The 18,753-nt window shown below is 37.0% G+C and overlaps 1 long non-coding RNA gene across 1 annotated transcript; it reads left to right on the plus strand.

Annotated features, from left to right (window-relative positions):
- The first annotated feature begins 346 nt into the window (after positions 1 to 346).
- LOC138064909 (uncharacterized) lies at positions 347 to 17,594 on the plus strand. The gene is made up of 3 exons (XR_011138158.1): positions 347 to 859; positions 10,432 to 10,537; positions 14,758 to 17,594. It is a non-coding gene; the product is annotated as an uncharacterized lncRNA (long non-coding RNA).
- Positions 17,595 to 18,753: the final 1,159 nt, after the last annotated feature.

Raw genomic sequence — 18,753 nt, forward strand, 5'->3', positions numbered from 1 at the left:
TTGTGGAGCTGTCTGCAAACAAACCAGTGCAAGCGGTGGTGCCTCTATTGCTTGGTAGCTAGGGGGGATTTTCAAAAAAAAATTTGTGGAGGATGTGTGTTTGTGTGTGTGCGCGTGTGTGTGTGTGTGTGGGTGTGTGTGTATGTGTGTGTGCATGAATATTACACGGTGGAAGTTTAAGAGAAAGTCTCTTACAAAACAGGAATAGTATAAGTTATATACGTTATCATGATAATACCGACAGAAGGAGAACATTTATTTGTGACATTGGAAAATAAACCAAAAAATGGCCATGATGAAGGTTAAATGATCTTATAACTTTCTCCTATTTACCTCTTTTAGTTCTCAGCCCATGTTGCCACGTGCTTGTTTCTGCAGACTTGAGGACAGCCAGCACCAGGCAGCACTGCGGTCTATAGCGAGGTGCATGACAGCATGACAGCTCTGTAGCGCATTTACTGCACCTATTTTTCAGCACCAAAAATCTATGTCACGCAACATCATCACGAAAAGGAGGGTGAGAATATACACAGCTACCGACTAAATGTTACTGCTCACCTCATGCATGAAATCACAAGACAACTCAGGCACTGGGACCGTGCGACTTTCTTTTACACCCTGTTTGCTATGCTCAGCCTGAGCTGCTGCATACCCATCTCTGCCACTGTGGGGATAGCCAGGGAAATCCCCGCAGAGGTCTGCACGCCCTGTGCTGCTGTGCGTCCTGTCATGACGTGTCGTGATGTGGCGGCTGGTGCTATCATGCGTCATCCGCCCTTAGCATGAGAGGAAAATGAAACTCAAAGATTTTACTGAAGGTTGTCAGCTTCTGGTGGGGATGGATCCCACTGCTCCTAAGGTAAGAACTGCCCTAACTGACAAATGATTGGGTGGCAGCAGCATTTTTAAGTGCTACAGATGTTTCCAGCATACTGACTTGGGTGCAACTTTATCCTGGACATCACTGTACTGGATGCATTACCTACAAGCAAGGGTGCATGGCCTTAAGGTTTGCAGTTTAAAGGGACAAGTAAAGCAATGCTATGTCAGCTGGAATATAAAGGACCTGATCCAAGGTTAGTTCTTGGAACACTCTTGCAGAATTCACTGGAGACTAGATCATGATTAAATTAACAAGTCTATGAGTAGAGAGAAAATAGCCCTGAACTCAGAAATTAAATCCAGGTTTTCTAAATTCCAGCTTAATGTCTAAACCGTAAGACTTATTCCTCCTTTCCAATTAAGCATCTGTTTTCTGCAGCTGGAAGTATATTTTATTTGTACCAATGAGAAAAGTTGGTAACTTTCCAATACTTTGCCATTTAAGAAAAAGCTGTGAATACAATTGATATTTTATGCTTATTTTTTCCAGTTGTCTTATCCTTGAATATATGACTGCTTTATGGTAAAGTCGGATATTAAATAACATGGGATCAAAGGCTTTACTGCTTGTTCTGCATCAAGGGAGAATGCTATGCTGACATAAAAGATAATCTTTATTTTTATAAATCTGTCTATCTCACTACTCTGCTTATACAACAGATTGTTGGAAATAGCACTGAGCTTGATGTTCAAAAGTAAAAGACAGAGAAAAGGCAAAATAAGTTTTTATTCTTATCAAGACCTGAGAGTCTACAAAGAGATGTAGCTTTTTAGTATGTGTATATGGGTTTCTGTGGTTTTTTTTTTTTTTTTTCCCTAGTGTGGATTTTAGAAACTCATGATTGAAGCCTGTGGAAATTTCAGTTCTGTTTATATGTTCTTTTTAAAATGCCTGTGTAAGAAGCCTGCTTTTAAGTGTAAAAATTATGAATGAGTTAATTATGAATTGTTATATAAACATCATAGATATTATAGCTATTTAGAATGTGACAAAAATCTTTGTTCTCCTTTTCTTTTGCAAACAGAAAATGCAACATGTATTACAGATTCAGAAGGGAGTATATTTATACTGAGCTTTCTTGAGATTACTGTGAAGTGTTATCATTTTTGACATTAAGCACCATGATTAGTCCAAAAATAGTTTTTTTTAGAAGTAATCTGTTGGTATTTGTTAACATTAACATGTTAAAATGAAGGGCAGTTAGATTTATTATTAGTAAATGAAAATACTGCTAAATGTGCACATTAATATTTTCCTTGTAATCTTATCTATTTTAAATATTCTGTAACATAATTATATAAGAGCAAATTCAGTTTTAATATGTCAGATGGTGTTATCAACTTGCAGGCAGCACTCTGAGGTTAATAATGTCAGGAATATAAAGTGTTTTTGACTATAAGATTACACTTCTTATTTGGAGAAGGGCTTTAAATTTCATTTCAAAAGTAGATTTCATGCCCCATGAAATTTAAACTGTGACATTTAGAAAACATTCATTTTATTATAATGCAGTAAAAAATTATAGTGTACATGCTTCTTGCTCAATCCATCAAAGCTGCTTTTTGATCAAGATTAGGAATCTTTTCTCAGGTAAAAATGAGAAATTCACTAAATAATCAATGCTACCAACTGTTCATGCTGAGGAGACAGATAGGTAGAAATAATTACTTCTTTAACTGTGTTCACTGAACTTTGAAAACAAAATCCATCAATATATTCAAACATGTTTATGTTTAGTAACCTTTTTCCTGAAAAGTTTTCAATTTCAAAAAGAAATTCCAGAAATATCCAATAAAAATTTAGCAATGTTGGTAGCTCTCACTATATGAACAATTAAGATTGCTTTAACTTCACTAGATAATGCTGTGATCCTACATGATCTTTCCAGGAAGTGGGGACCATCTTTTACAAGAAGGATATGCATTATACTTTTGCTAACTTTTCATACTGTTGCTAATTCCTTTTACTTTTTACAACTTTGCATTTCAATCCCTTGCCAAATATCAGTGCACTTGGAAAACATTCAGAATACTTTGTCAGTAAATACTTTTATAGGCTTGGACAAATTAACTTTATCATTATCATATGACAACAATTTCTCCGTCCTTATTTAGAAATTTTTCTTCACATGTCCTAAGATCTTATGCGGCTTTTCAGAGACTCATCTGACTCATGACTCAGGTATATCTTTTGTACGGAGCAGTGGGTAACATGACAGAATTTACTGATAGGTCCAAAGACTGGCTGTTTCTAAATTGCCTGTGCCAGGTTAGGTATCAGTGATAAAGGATTCAAATACCCAGTATGACTAGCATGAATATTTCCATTATTCATTTTTAATAATGGGTGGACCGTCCTCGTAGTCTGTCAAATTAGTGCAAAGTCTTCCATAAATGTAAAAATAAAAAAGATAAAGTGAGAGAAAGAGTGAACATAGAAATCCAAGAAACAGTACAGCTAAGAGAGTGATTCAAGCATCAAGACATAAACATATTTTACCCAAAACTTTAAATAAAATATTGATAATAAACCACTGGAAAGAAATTATTTCCTATATCCTATAATTTTTATTTTCAGTTGTTTAATGTTTTTTGGATTTCAATCAGAAGAGTGAAAAAATGAGGTTGCTGAACAAGAATGTAGTCTTGCACATTTGATCTGACACAAGTTGTACTTGAGCCAGAATTGTAGGTTAAAACTTTCAATGACCTAAGGTGATTAAAAAGCTTTAGTGACAGTAATACTGATATTACTAATTCACTGAGGGGAAGACAAGATTTAGAAGTAACAAAACTGTTCACCAGTCTCCTTCTCAGTTTATTCAAATAGATATCTAGCTTCTAATTGTCCTGAATCTCATTTTCTTATACCTCTTCATTCTCAAGATATTGAATGAACGTTTTGTGAGGATATATTTCACTGGACAAAAAGTTCTGTAACAGCCACTGCAAGAACTGCACTGCATATTTGATTGCCACAAATATGCCACTGCATATTTGATTGCCACTTTCCAGGTGTTTTGACAAAAATCACTAATCTGAAATTTGATTTACTTACTATTCCACCATAGCTACATAAAATTTATCATTCATTTACCATTCCTGTTCAAATGTTTGATTTATAGTTTGTAATCACAAGCCAATGCAATCCAGCACAATCTAGTATTTATGTAGTCCATTCAAGTCTAATTTGGATATGCCATGGTTCATAATGGCATATGAAATTACTAAATGTAATCACCTTACCTCTCTTTTTTTTTTAATCTTGCCACTATGTCAGCTCTCTCAGTTATTTTTATTTTTTTATTAGTGTTAGACCTTTAGTAAGTACTAGATGCTAGTTACCCTGAGAATATTCATATTAGATATCTTATGCACAAATGTGAAGAGATTAGATGTCTCTCCACCACTGTTATACATTAATGAGAGCATTGCTGTTATGTCTTTGATGATCTACCATGCTCTGGATATGTGCATTTTGTTTTGGTTAAGTGTTAACATTTTAATTATCCATTGTTTTCCTGGCATGAACTTTATTTGGTGTAATTTTCAACAGATTTCTCTAACAAGTTAAAAACATGTCTTCTATGGATCAGCTAATATTTACTACAGAAGAAGCCAACTAAAGCATAGAGGACAATAACAATTTCAAGGCCTCAGCAGGAGAGGGAATTGTTTTATTTAAAATAAGAAAAATCTTACCAAATACTCTGCTGAAGAGTATAGAACAACACAGACAGAGTCCTATCTTCTACATACTGACTTGGAAAAACAGAACAATGAGATGCCTCACAACAGAGAAATCTCATCCAAACCTTATCTCACAGATATACTTCACTGAATTTTCTGTTCAAGAAAGCTGCTTTGCAGCACAGAAAATGATTTACTTTGTTCAGCAATATGCTCTTCGAGTACTAGCTGAGGTTTTTGTTGCTTTTTTGGTCTATGCATTTCTCTCTCATCTTATTGTATTTTTGCTCTTGATTGATTGATAGAAAACAATTACTATCCTTATCATTTTGGGAAATAAACTTTTTAAAAGTACAGCTTAATAAAATATTGGTAAAAGCCACTATTGTGTACATACGACTGAAGTGAAAGAAAGTAATTTTACTCTTGTAGACTTAAAGCTGCAGTGTTACTGGCTGTCTCACTCTCATTGATTTCCTTCATGTAAGCATGTGGGTTTTTTTGTAAATAATGAAATGCGAAAGTTCAGTGTAGTGCATCTTTCATTAAATCTGCAGTGATGAAATCTGTTTAATAATGTGTTTGACATTCTTCTCCCCTCCCCCAACTTTCATCTGGGATAGAGATGCAGTTGAATTGTGCTTCTCTCTTATTTTCCACGTAGAGCTAGTAAAATCCAAGATATTTTTAAGATACTGTGAAATTTCACTTTCTTATCAAGTTACTGTTAAAATCTGACTTTTTTACTCTTGCTGTTATATGGCTTAGTAAAAATATCAGTTAAAGCATCAGATTAATAGCTGCAAATAAACAAATGGTAAAATAGAAAGAAAAGGAAAATCATTACTGAAAAAGTATAGACCCAGTCCTCAATCCTAAACGTACTTAAGCATATGCGTACTTTCATAAGCAAGAATAATCTCTTTGAAGTTCATCTGATCATTTCTGTGAGTAAAATTAAGGGCTTGCTTACGATCAACAGTGAAGTGATTAACTGTGACTATGTTACAGTTGTATCTCATGGAAAATAAATAATTTTGTAAGACAATATCTTCATAATAATGTGAAATAATTCGTCCTTTCTTTTTTACTGAGTGCTGGGAATATAAGCAGTGTTATGTAAAAATATTCAAGTTGAACTTACAAAACAAAATTCTGAATCTTGGTCAGTACTTCAGATCATGGATCATGTATTAAAGAGAACTGGAACTTAGAAAAGACTTGAGATAAATGCCCCTTTACACTAAATACACAAGTATATATTAGTCCAGAGAGAGGATTCCGTTAGGTAAAATACTTGAGCTCAAATTATATTTTTGTCTAGGATACCAATGAATTACAGAGAAAATCAAAAAAGGATTTTCCTAGAATAGCACAGAAGTAAACAATCTGTTTAAATATTGACCATATTGACTTATTAAGCATGCTAAGTGTATCCAGTTCTTTATCTTCCTCTAGTTTGAATCAACTTAATTTTCAGTATCTTCAAACATAGCTCCTCTAGTCTCCTTTTCTATTAGCTTCAAACTCAATGAGGTGATACATGTCTGGAAAACTGGACTTGTAAACAGTTGATGTAGACTGAAAGTGTGGAAAAGCACACAGTTTAATCTAAGAAAGAAGAGCTGTAGGCCTGTGGTTTTAAGGGGAGAGAAAGGCGTTGTGCTATAGCACAAAATCACAGGATCACAAAATGGTTGAGGCTGGAAGGGACCACTGGAGTTCATGTACTTCAACCTCCCTGCTCAAGCAAGGTCGGCTGGAGCACGTTGCCCAGGACCATGTGCAGTTGGATTTGGAATATCTCCAAGGATGGAGTCTCCTCAGCCTCTCTAGGCAGCCTGCTGTCTCAGTCACTCTTGCCCTGTCACTGGGCACTACTGAGAAGAGTCTGGCCCCGTGTTCTTTACATTTTCCCTTCAGATATTTATGTACACTGATAAGATCCCCCTGGAGCCTTCTCTTTTCCACACTAAACAGTCTCAGCACTCTCAGCCTTTTCTCGCAGGAGAGATGCTCCAGTCCCTTCATCATCTCAGCAGCCCTTCGCTGGACTGTCTCCAGGAGCTTCATGTCTCTCTTGTATTCAGAGGGGCCCAGAATTGGATACAGTACTCCAGATGTGCCCTCACCAGGGCTGAGTAGAGGGGGAGGATCACCTCCCTCAGCCTGCTGGAAAAGCTCTTGCTAATGTAGCTCAGGATACCATTGGTCTTCTTCGCCACAAGGGCACATTGCTGGCTCATGTTCAACTTGTTCACCAGGACTCTCAGGTCCTTCTCTGCACAGTGCTGCTGAAATATTAAAAAAAGTGTTTTCATGTTCTTTTCAATTACACGAACTGTAAATAAGGCAAATAGCTAACTTTCTGACCTGCCTTCCAAAGGACATATATGTGTTACAAAAAAAAGGAAGTCAGCGAGTGGACCCATGACTGTACTCACTGCCTAAAAGTTAGCTCACTCCCTGGCTCTGTTCTGGGCTGCTCCAGCTAGCTCTTTCCAGGATAAAATTGGTCTACAAGGGGCTAAAACTAAGCAATGTGGATATCAGTTGGTGACACCAGGCTTAGGATCATCCCTTACCCTTTTATGATTTATCACTGTAGATCCAGTGCTTATATCCTCACATAAAACACTGCTTCTTAGAAATCTCATTCTGCTGGAGGGTCTTACAGAAAAAAGCTTGTTTGGCTTGACTCCTCAGCTCTGACAGGATGATGCCAGGACAGGCCAGTAGGCATCACGCACTGGAGGACTCCATGGGGCAGCATGTTCATACCTGAGTTGGTCTTCTCCATTCTCTATGTTACTGTGTGCCTAGGCTGAGGGCAAGTATCCACCGTGTTGCTTAGAACTTGCTTAAGGCCTGAGATAAAATAAGTTTGGGTTTAGGAAGCAAGCACATAGGCAAATGCATGTAATACATTATGGACTTATTCTCTTTATCTTCTCTTTAAGATTTTACATAGCAGCTCTCTCTTTTAAAAGTAGACTCCCAGAAATGTGATGCATCTGAAGGCAGGAATATGTATGTTGTATGCATTTAAACACTATAGCCTCACTTTATTCCTTTTTGATGGGAAGTGCAAAATATTTGTTCAAACATAAACATAAATATTTGAAAACATTTTATAACATTTAAGATGTTTTCTCTGTAACTATTTCTGGTGTTAGTACATAATACCCCTGACTAAGGTTATGAGTAATTTCAATTGTTTTCAGAATTTTGCAGGGATTAGAGTAGGTAATCCAACATTTTTTTCCTGTATAGACTTTTCTCTTAACTTTCAGAATAGTTATTAAAAAAGCCTGAGTTCTTATATTACCCTTGATGTTCCCTACTGTTACTTTTACTTTCTAGTAAACTCTCTTCAGAAATGACTAGAAATATGAATAGCACTTGTAATTCAGCCTCTCTTAGAAGTATATCTTAGTAATTTCTCTTTATTTGTATCTACTTACGCACCTTACCATTGTTTGCCTTATTACTCCTCTTACGTATCGCACTGCAAGCATTGGAGATTTCTTCTTTCTTGTGCGATGCAAGGCCACTGCGTATGCATTCCTTTTTCTTAGCCTTAGTTAGTTTGTTTTTTTTTTTTTTTAAGTCCTGCATTTTTCTATGTGTAAGTCACTTATCTGAAAAGTCGAAATGTGTTTTATCCAAGCACAATGCATACTCTAATATTTACAGCTTCCTTATGCACTGAAGAAACAATGGTAAGAAGAACTGTGGTTAAAAAAAGAAGGAAAGAAAAATGGTCTATCTCTCTGCATAGGACAATCAGTACGGTTAAAATTGCTTGCAAAAGTAAAAACATAATTACAATAACACAGAAATGTGTTCCGAAGAAAAATGACTGCTTTATTAATCTTGAAGGTAATCCACACAACTAGTTAACAGATAGTAGATAAAAAACTACATTTCCAAAAACTATGAATTTCAATATCAAATCCTCTGAATTTCAAAGATGGAATACTCTGATATTTTAGTCTGAAACTCTTACATGTTGCTGGAATTAAAATCAGAAGGGCTTGTTTTCATGGCATTTAAATTCTGCAGTATTTACTGTTGTAGTTTAAAGAGTGTTTAAGAATGGCATAGGAGTTATCAGCACTTACGCATACCAAGATTATTCTTTGCTAGTAACAAACCTAAACTGCAGCCTAATTCCAATCCATGTAAAATTTGACTGGAGAGATAGAAGAGTAACCAGCTGAAAGAACTACCTTTCATACAAATGATTTAACACATCACACCTGGCATATTAAATCAATTGTAATTCTGAACTCTTACTTCATTTCCCCAATAACATTGATTTAAATGCCTTCTGTTGCTGTTTTCCTTTTGGAATGTACTGCAGGTTAGTGGTGATTTTGGAAGCTTTGTGGGACATCCCTCTGGTACTGTTGAACTAGAGGGATACAAATTTAAGTTTCCATAAAGCTTAAAATCAACTTCTGAAAGAATCCAGTCACTTCCAGAAAGTTTTGCAATGTAGAGGCCACTGGTAATATGCAGCTCACATGCTGGCTAGAGAGCCCAGTCAAAAGCTCTAGTAAAAATCTGCTTAGTAGTTATTTATTGTCAGCAGAAAGACAACCAGGAAAAACCCATCTCTCTTCCAGAACATTATTTTAAAGTATCATTTGCTTTGAAAGTCTTGAGCACCCAATTTATTCTCATTTAGTCTCTTCTGGAGCATTTTTTTGTCACTGATTCTTCCTTAAAACAGTTGATTTTTTTCTCACGTCACACAGACCCAGGTTCAATAAATAGGTATACACTTGGATTTCAAGTTCCAGAGGAAATATATGGAAATCAAAAACATAAATGCTTTGTTGGAGCTCAGTCCAATACAGATCCTACATATTTAAACTTATGGGTTTAGCCCTATATATTGCACTTCATTACTTTATGACTTCCCATGTCATTTGGCTGTCATGTCATTTGGATTCTGAAGTGCTGTTAGGGTCAAAATTTCAGAGACCTAAGGAACACAACAGTGACAGTTCAAGAGAAACAAGAAGCAATAACAGATTGTTGTTAGCGAAAGGGAAGATTTTCATGTTCTTACTGCCAAAGAGCAAAGCAGTTGTGAATAAGCAGCTTCTCTGCTGCTGAGAACTTCTTTTCTGGAGAGGCATTTGGCTTACGCATGCAATCTTGACGTATGCCAGGACAAATGCCTGGAAGAAATGGGAGTAGATCAGGTTGCAACATCTTCATGAGGAATCTGAAATAATAAAGAGTAAAGAAAGTGAGGTGGAGGGGTGTTTTAAAAGACAGCATGTGTGACTTCCACAAAAAGCTACAGTGCATGTCAGTGTTTATTAAATGGAGGTGACTGTTTTGTTTATCATGAAGTTCTGTATATTTAGAAATCTCAGACAGACACTGGCATATTAAATGATTCCAGGATTTAGTCAGAAAGATCCAGCCTTTATACTGAAGGGGTTACTGCTTTTGGGACCCATGACATAGCTCTAAGCAACCGGTTAATGATAGGCCTTGTAGGACCGCTAGGACAGACGTGGTTTTCATATGCTGAGGCTACAGAGGAACAGCTGGAAGGCTAAATACTTTATCCCCAAATGCTAGCAATCTGATATGCGTTCTAGCCCCTCGGTTTAATACAAGTATTCTCAAATGAGTACAGGTGACCTGCTCATGCAGTATTAGTTGCTCTCATAGTCTTTATCCCTCTAGTGTAATGGAGCAATTCCTCTCCTTTAGCAAAGTAGCTTGACTGTTTATAATTCATCACTGCTCTATGCTAGTGCTTTAAACACAATCACAAGCTGTGCTTAATTAAGCAGATGAAAATGAAGACCAAATGTGTTAATTCCTTGTCAGGGGAAGAAACAATACGAAGATGACCCTCTGTCTAGAGTAAATGAGTTTGAACGCAGGCAAAAGAGAGCAAATGTTACCACTTACTAAGAAGAAGGACAAGAGCAAGGTAAAGGGTGAATTGAAAGGGGTGTGTTGTTGTTGAGTTGGAAAGGAAACCATTTTAGTTAATAGGCCAGACATTGAAATGTGTGCCTCTTGCTAATGTTGAAAGTTGAGCTGAGGTAAAGCAGAGATATTAAAACAAGATATTCTGAGAAGTCTGATGTAAGAAATTTAATACTAAGAAGTCTTCTGGGAACACTAAATAACGAGCAAAAATTGTTGCATGTTACTTTAAGCAGGGCTAATGCAAAGACTTAATTTTTCAAATTGCAAGGACAGTTGCTGCACAGGGAAATGCATTTGGTGATAAGGAGTTAAACAGCGATAAAGAATACTCGTAGAATCTGTACTTTAAGATTTGAAAAATAAGTATGGACTTTTAAGAGGGGTAAAAAACTTGTAGCTAAGGAGTGATACTATGTGTTAGCAGATCTTTCAAAAACGTGATTACACAACTAAAACCAAAGGTTGTTTTTACTGCCTCTGTTGGCTTAGCATTTCATGAATCGGTGTATATTAGAGGTGTGGATCAGCTTTTTTTGGATTTGTTCTGTCAGTGCTAAAAGCTATAAAATCTCGGAAGATCTGTTACCTTTGCAGACTTTACATGTTAGAACCTGCAGAGAAGATATATTCCTTTCTATCCACCTGGCTCATAGCAAAGGGAATGAATGTCCAGCTAACTTCCACAGCTATTTTAAATCCAAATAGAGCTTACCTTCTGACTGCAAAATGTTTGTACCTTAGTTTTGTTTCATTGCTGCATGGAAACAGTCAATCTATATGGGCTAAGTTTACCATGTTTATAAAGGGTAGGTATGAGCCTGTGATCCAGACCAAACTCTTTTCGCACAGAGACTGTATAAACGCGGGAGTGCAAGACTGAGAATGTCCTCATCTGAGTAGAGAAAGAGTCCTGACCTATCTTGGGCCTCTATTGCCCGTTAGTACAAAAGCAACATTGTGTTTACATGCTGTAAGCCGTGAGTGCCGGTGTCTAACCACCCACCACCACGCGTCCAGTCTGACCTTGTGGTTATGTCCCATGAATAATATCAGACCTTTGATTTGGCCTCAAATCTTCCCTAGAAGGGCGAGTTTTTTTTTTTTTTTTTTTTTTTTTTTAGCTTTAAGCGGAAATGGCATAGAGGTTCTACTGTCTTTCTTAGCTGGTGAGAGTCACCTTATTTCAGGTGCTTCTTGGGGCTTCAGCAAAACACTTGCTGTCTGTGTCTTACGTTAATAAATAAAACAGGACCAGGCCACGGTCTTCATCGCTAGCTGGTGATTGTCTGGACTATTTAATTTTTAGTATGATCGCTGATACTGTGACAAAAAGCATTATTTCAACTTTCTGAGCACAGCTTGCGAGGGCAGATGCCAAGGAACGCTCCCAAAGGCGTTATGGACAAGACTGCTCCGTGTTTGGATTCCTCTGCTCTGTTTAGTCCTACAGCACTATCTCAGCAGACTTTGCATCCTCAAACCACCCCACCCTCCAAATTTTTTACACCATACTGCAGAACTTCGGTGTCATATAACCTCAATTTTAGAATTGTTGCAGAGACTTTGAACTGGAAAAAAAATAGAAAAAAACAGCCGGGTCTTGTTGCCAGAAATGTGCCACACAGGGCCCAGAACAGGTCTGCAGCCAAGTGCTACGTTATGTAGAGGCAGCCATGCCACACCACGCAGCCTCAGGGCCAAGGAACGGTCCCTTATTCTGTTTAGTTTACTAATATCAATGTGCCTATGTCTGCTCATCTGCTGGCCACCTAAAGAACATTTGTTATATGTCAGCTCTCTAGAGTGGAACAAGTACTGTGCAAGTTCCCAGCTCACTCCTTGTTGCAAAACAGAGACATTTGGTGGAGGCACTTTCTATTTTTTCTTTGTGGCACCTGTAATTCCTCACTGGAGGTTCTGGCACTGTTTAGGGCAACCTTTCCTTCCTTGCATTCCTTTCTATGTGCACTGTGAAACATAAATAACTGCTTTCTTCACTTCAGTTTGGAAATGTTTATCCTAAACTATAACAGACAAGATACGCAAACAATCTGACACATCCAGTCAATAGTTCTCACAGAGGGCTGCTTCTTTTCTGGAGTCTTTAAGGACTTCTCTTCCATTTTGCTACCCATTTAGCAAGAAGGAGTAAAAGTGAGCTCTCCACTCCCGGACATGTCAGGCCGTAGACTTCATAAAGAGTCTTGGTAGAAGGGACAGACTTTTCCACTCAAGCACATAGTCCATACTGTGGACTGGTGAAAGTGGTGAAAGTATCAGTCTCATTTCCTTTCTGTCTTCTTTAATTCAGTAAATCATCACTTTTACTTAAAGTGAATCAGCTATAGTGCTAAGCCAGAATGACTGATAGTTAGGGTATGCTCCTAGGAACTGGGAGGCACAGCCTTCAGCCCTGTGAAGCAGCAGAACGACTTAAGCTGTCTCCTGCATGCTGCATTCAGAGACCGGCAGCAGCTCCACCTCTGGCAAGGGAAAGTGATGGGCATCTTTGTTATTGACGGAGCCTGATCCCGTAACTGCGTGTTTAGAAAGCCTTCCAGACTGAGCTTCTTGGGGAAACTCAGAAGTAAGTTGAATTTGTGGAGAACCACAGATTTTAGGCAAGAAATAGAGGTCAAGACTGTGGACTTGCAGAGAAGAAAGATTGGGTTGTTGGTATCTTCAGTGTAGAATAATTAGGTCCTGAAGGTTTTGCTAGGTTCTTGGGAATTTAAATCACACTATGATCACATTATGATCTTACTTAAATACATTTTTAGGGGTCAAACATAATAAAAATTTAGGTTCCTAAGTTCTTACATGGGCATGGATAGTAACACTACTGACTGGAACCTCAGTATTTCAGGGGGTATACAAAAATAAAGCCAAAAGACAGCCTCTACTGTTTGTTCACACAGACAAATGTGAAGCCTATGATAATTAACTAGTTAATAATTGTGGAACGTTCATTTAAACCTAAAATGCAGTAAAGCACACAGAACTCCCATGACTGCAGTCTATTTATGGGTTAAGAAGAATGAACTGGACTGGCAATACATTTTCTTGAAAAAATGGATTCAGGAGATATTCATGAGAGAGTGGAGATTTTAATATGCATTTAGTGCTAGAAGGAAGTTATGGAGCCATCATTATGTAATTAACATTTACCAGTAGCAGAGCTGTTCAGAACAATTAGTTAACAAGCAAATAAAAGGGTACAAGATGAACGAATTAGTGGCCCAGCTTTTCTGATCCCTACATCTCATAGCAATAGGAAATTTAAATGGCAAATTGGTTTCACTCTTGATTTTAGTTCCTTTCTCATGTTAGTATTATTGGCAAGTGCTCAACGCCTAATTGACATTTTGCTTCTTTGGTAGAAGAAGTGCTAATGAGAGAGATTAAACATATGTTAGTAAGTTAATGCACATAAAATTGCTATGCCATTTTCTTCTGAGTATTCACTCTTTGAACTACCCAAGTCTTTAAAGTTTGATACAAGTATATGTTGCTAAAAAAGGTAAATAGCATTTCTAGCAGAAGGTTATTTTTATAGAGCAATAGGAACTGCATGAGAGGACAAAAAAAGTTAATAACTGTTATCTCTTAATGCAAAAGTCTGAATTAAATATTATTTAACCTTCTGTTCATCTAACAGAGAACTGTTCTGCTCTTGTCAAGTGCACATTAGCTGTAGAAAATAGCTCGTTTTGATGGTTTACAATTTTATGCAGGTTATAAATAGTTGTTTGTCTACTTACAAGTCATAGGGACCCTCTGACCCTCTTCCATTTTATTCACAGGAGAATTAAAAAAACCAAACAAACAAAACTCTAAGGTTTTTAAAATATAAAGCTCCAAGGACAAGATTCTCATAAGCATACTGCATAAGCAACTGCATCTTATCAGTAGTCCCCCTGACTTCAAAAGTAGAGGGTGGAATTAGATTCCATGTGATTATGAAAATGTCAGTCCTGGATACTAGCATTATATGACGATATAAATATCAAAGCTAGACATGATAAGCTTTGTTCCAAAGACTCTGAAGACAATGAAAAATTTTACCCAGGTTTTAGGCGATGTTGGACTAAACCCAGCAACACGGAAGCAAAAAAGTGTATATTTTTGAAAACTTTGTTTTCTCTGTCTCTTTCATTTCATTGCTTAATGTATTAGATTCATAATGTGTTTAACTTACTACATCCTTTTTCCTTGCAGATTTATGCAAATAAGATTTGCAGATAAGAGTGAACAAATGACAACAATTCGTTGAACCAATCAAAAAATTTAACTGTATAATTCTAGACTGTTACTTTACGGTGAGTTTCCCAGCAGATAATTTAATACAAAACTCCAAAATGTTGGATATTAGATGACTGAAAATCACTGGAAATTTAAATGGAGTTTGCAAAGCTTCACACAGTTTCATCAGATCACCTCTACTTGGACAAAGTATAGAAAGTAAAACAATCAATCCAGATACGGTGCAAGGAAGAAAAAAATGGTCTTTGATTATTATTTCAAAGCTAGCAAGGGGGAAAAAATGCAAACTTCACTTATTCACAAGATCAAATTAAAATTTACAAAAAAGATCATTTTGAACAAAATGATTCAGATTTTGAATTACGTCTCAGCAATATTTCTCTCTAGATTATATGGAAAGAACAGGGTGTTTGTACTTTTTTTTAAAGCATATGTTTGGAACTTAGAAATGATTAAACAGGTTTTGTCTGTATCATAAACTGAAATGCTACCTTACTGAGTCTAAAAACAGATAACGTAAAGAGCACGCTAGCTTTTTTGCCCAAATTATGGATTTATTCCATTCATTTGTAATGGCAACACAGAATGCTATGATCTGTGCTATGCTAGGAAGAAAAGAAATATTGAAGAAAATTCTGTTTTGCTGAGAGGTAGTTAAGAAAAATTGTAATTTAAGTGGTTGTTCCACTAAGGATATTCCTATTAATCTTGGGTTATGTTCACATTATTCATAAAAGGCTCAGAACAACACTTAAACAAAAGAGAAATGTGTTTACTAAGAACTACTGAATCCCTTTTGTGATCTGTTATTTTATCTTTTCAGTCTTTCACTGTGTAGCAGCTACAGTCTAGATGTTCAAACTCTTAAGTGATTTTTTTAAACCATATTTCCATTACAAATGCCTTTTACAATGTCTTTGTCAGACAGAAGATTCATTGTTTCTGAGCATGCTGTCAACATGTTCCTGCTTGTATGTAAAATCTTACAACTTTGAACAGTATATTGCTTATATCCTGCTTGATTCTTCACCCATATGCTTTCATTTCATATCTGGATTTTAACGTTATTGCTTAGTCTGCTGTCTGCATTAGTGAGGAATGCAGTCATTCCTTAATGTCCACCATGCGAATATCCAAAAAAAGGTGATTTGTGTTATACAAATTTACTGGAAATTAGCATCATATGTTAGATCCCATTCTGAGTGTCAATAAATATCTAACTTTTCTCCCAGATAATTTGTACTCATAATCTGCATAATGTATTAATCTGTACAATGTATGTTTGCATGTAAACATCATAGTCAATACTGTAGAAAATAGGTGTGATGATTGTGAAGCCTCTCTGCAGTAACTTACTTATCAGTGCCATGGCTGTGTCTGCGCGTGCCATGTGGAGTGAGTGACAAGCTCTAGCTCTCAACCGTACTCAGCATCCAAGCATGAGGGCTATACTGGGGTCCTATCTGGCTTGCATGCACAGGTTTCCTTCCTGTGGAAGTAAGGAGGGAACAGAGGTGCTTGCGCATGTCTCACATTCGTATCTCAAGACTGAGGACATACACAAGAGGCTTTCATGTGACACAGTCTCTGTGGGTGACCTGTGTTCACCTGAAGCAGTAGCCAGGAGGGTACCCTACAGTATTCCAGATGAAACTGGTGGCGTCAGCTCATGCAGCTGGTTTAAACCCTTTCTCTCAAGATGGTTACTTCTATCAGCCTCCCTTTAACTGTTTTTGGTATGGGATTTGGTAGCCTAAGCATAGGTACCAGACCAAAAACAGAAGCCCAGGAGGCTGTGAGCTTCCGTAGGTCCTCTGTCGTGTTCACCAGGCCCATGCAGACATCTCGGACACCCGGGGGGATCCCAGGTACAGCTAGGTGTCTGTGTGAATGAATTGAGTCACAGATCTCCACTAACTGCTATGAGAACTTATATTCAGATATCTTTATATAGATATCTATATATAGGTGTCTCAAACAAATCCCATCTGAGTTCCACGTGCACATGCTGAGAAAATAGCCTAAAAGAGACGTCCTCTTAAGGATAAGGTGGTGTATCCTAGGCTAAGAAGGGAATATTGCTGAACTGAAACATATTTTCTCTAATATAATAATACATATAAATACATATAATACATATAAAACTTGTAGGCAGAAAAAAAAAGTTTGTTGTGAACGTCGTGTTTCTCATTACTATTACTTGATTGTATGCTGAGAACTCATTATGAATTGGACCTTGCCAGCATTCCACTTATAAACACTAAGCCTCACCCCGTTATAATTATATTGGGATGTACTCAGACTGCACATACGACATACAATACAGGCCGAAGAGACTGCACAGCAATGCCAATGGTCTGACACGAGCAGCACAGGCATTAGGGATCAAATTAAGTTTGATACTATTGGACTGTTTCTTTACTAGATATTTTCTAAATCTATGTAAGCTGGGTTTGCTTTGCCACGTATTTACATCTCTCCAGGGGTTACTAATGCTGAGTCTGTACTTTCTGAATAATCTTGTTCTGACAGGTTAATATACCACTAATACTGACTGACATTTATGGAGTGAAGATATATGTAAAGAAAATGAGGGTATCCAAATCTGGATTCGGATGTATGTTATAATGTCCTGTATAACAGGATCATTAAACTTCAGTTTGTTTAATAAATTATATGATTAATTTGCAGTTTGTATATTCCGGCTTTTCTATGTTGATGTTTTGAGTAGCTAAAAACTTGATGTTCCTTGAATTTGATGAATACCTCAGCAACTACTCCAGCTACATTTACACTAAGTATATGTTTCATTTAATGTATTCCATATAGATAAGCTACAGATGTTTTTTGACCCATGCTCCATTTCTATATTTGTGGTGAAATTGACGAATGAGTTTATGGCTAAGAAGAAACGCAAAAATAAAATTCAAACCACATGGCACATAAAACATAATTTTTCAATCCATGACTTGAGATATACTAACAGCTCTCAGCCTGTAACAGATTACTATAATCAATCAGTGGAGCTAGTCAAGCTAGACATCCTCCATTCCGAAAGAGGAGTTGCTGGCAGGCATTTTCAAGGATGTTTTAGGAAGGTGAGGCAGGATTTTGGATTGATCTCTTGAAACTGGATAGAAGCTTTTATTTGCAGTGATGCAGAGACGCTGCAGCTGTGGGTGACTGTCACTTCTGTAAATATTCTGGTCTCTATTTCTAATAATACCATCTCCTTAAACTAATTTACTAGAGCAAAGCTATTATATAAAGTGGCAGTAAATTCTGCTCCTATATGAAGTGGCAGTAAATTCTGTACCTTGGTGAAAAAGATTTTGAGTACTTTCCCAGTTGTTACAGAAACTGGATTAGGTTGTTTCCCTTCAGTCCCACTTTTATAGCTTTACTAACAGAATACCACCTCACATAGACTTGCAAAGCAAGAGTGTACATATACACTTACACATGTGTTCACTGCACGTGTTTAGACATGTCAGCCCTCAGTTTGGCACACACTGGGAATCTGAACTGGAGACTTCCGGAGATTGAAACATGGTTTCTGTTATACAAACTGAAGAACCACAGGATTAAAATCAGATCTGTAGCCATATCTCTTTATAAGCTATATAGAGGCGTACAAATCAAAACTCCACATCTATATCTGAGGATAGGGAACTTAGTCTCAGCAGCTGAAGCCCTTCGGGCATCATCTAGGACTTGAAATTTTATCAAGAGCACTGACTTATTTAACATTTTTAAAAACTAAAATCATGAAGTTCTGCCTGCCGACCAGAAGAGTTGGTCTTTCAACCTCAGGTCCTGCAGAGCTGCTTTTTTATGCATGTAATCTGAACAGGACAGATAAAGTACATACTAAGTGGAAATTATAGGAGATTGAGAGGCTTATCTATGACTCTTGTAATTTAAAAACTGACTTAAATCTTTCCATTCTCT

This window comes from Struthio camelus, chromosome 1 (genome assembly GCF_040807025.1).
Source record: "Struthio camelus isolate bStrCam1 chromosome 1, bStrCam1.hap1, whole genome shotgun sequence".
In the NCBI taxonomy this organism is placed as follows: Eukaryota; Metazoa; Chordata; class Aves; order Struthioniformes; family Struthionidae; genus Struthio; species Struthio camelus.